Source organism: Hyaena hyaena, unplaced genomic scaffold, assembly GCF_003009895.1.
Source record: "Hyaena hyaena isolate Hyena2069 unplaced genomic scaffold, ASM300989v1 scaffold_3, whole genome shotgun sequence".
Lineage (NCBI taxonomy): Eukaryota > Metazoa > Chordata > Mammalia > Carnivora > Hyaenidae > Hyaena > Hyaena hyaena.
Window position 1 is genome coordinate 4,868,368 of NW_024080635.1, and position 1,078 is coordinate 4,869,445.

At 42.0% G+C, this 1,078-nt stretch overlaps 1 non-coding gene across 1 annotated transcript; it reads right to left on the reverse strand.

Annotated features, from left to right (window-relative positions):
• Positions 1-741: 741 nt before the first annotated feature.
• On the reverse strand, positions 742-844 carry LOC120233180. The gene has a single exon (XR_005528741.1). It is a non-coding gene; the product is annotated as a U6 spliceosomal RNA (small nuclear RNA).
• Between the last annotated feature and the right edge of the window lie 234 nt (positions 845-1,078).

Sequence of the window (1,078 nt, forward strand, 5' to 3'; positions counted from 1 at the left end):
AAAAACAGTATGTGCTAATTGTAAAAATGTTGAAACAGTACAGAAGTGTGAGAATGTTTTCCCCAAACTACTATGAACGGTTTAGTGTTTCCCTTGCCAGACTGTTTCCTAAGTACATATAGATTTTTTTTATATTTTATTTATTTTTGAGAGAGAGAGCATGAGTTAGGGAGGGGCAGAGCAAGACAGGGACCAGAATCCAAAGCAGGCTCCAGGCTCCTAGCTGTCAGCATAGAACCTGACATGAGGCTCAAAGTCACAAGCCGTGAGATTGTGACCTGAGCCGAAGTCATCTGCTCAACTGACTGAGCCACCCAGGAGCCCCTACATAGATTTTTTTTTTTAATTTTTAAATTTTTTTTAGAGAGAGAGTGCGAGTGCTTGAGTGGGGGAAGGGTGGGGGAAGGGACATGGGGAGGGGAGAGAGAGAGAGAGAGAGAGAAAATATCTCCAGTAGCCTCCACGCTCAGTGCAGAACCTGACATGGGGTTCAATTACACAACCCTGTGATCGTGACGTGACCTGAGCCAAAATCAAGTGTCCAACACTCAACTACTGAGCCACCCAGGCTCCCCTACATAGATTTTTTGAAACAAAAAATATAGACCATCAGGCATTTTACTCTCCTTAATATATTTTATTTTTAAATAAAAGTTTAATATACGTAAGTTAATATACAGTGCAATATTGTCTTCAGAAACAGAATTCAGTGATCAATTCACTTACATACAAAACACAGTGAAAAATACGTAATGCTTCACGAATTTGCATGTCATTCTTGTGCAGTGGACATGCTAATCTTCTCTGTGCTATTCCAATTTTAGTATATATAGTACTGAAGTAAGCACTAATATATATTTTTTTAAATATTTTTATTTATTTCTAGGAGAGAGAGAGAGACAGCGTGAGCAGGGGAGAGTCAGAGAGAGGGAGACACAGACTCGGAAGTAGGCTCCAGGCTCTGAGCTGGCAGTCAGCACAGAGCCCGACGTGGGGCTCGAACCCACAAACCGTGAGATCATGACCTAAGCAAAGTCGGACACTTAACCGACTAAGCCACCCAGGTGCCCCAGCACTA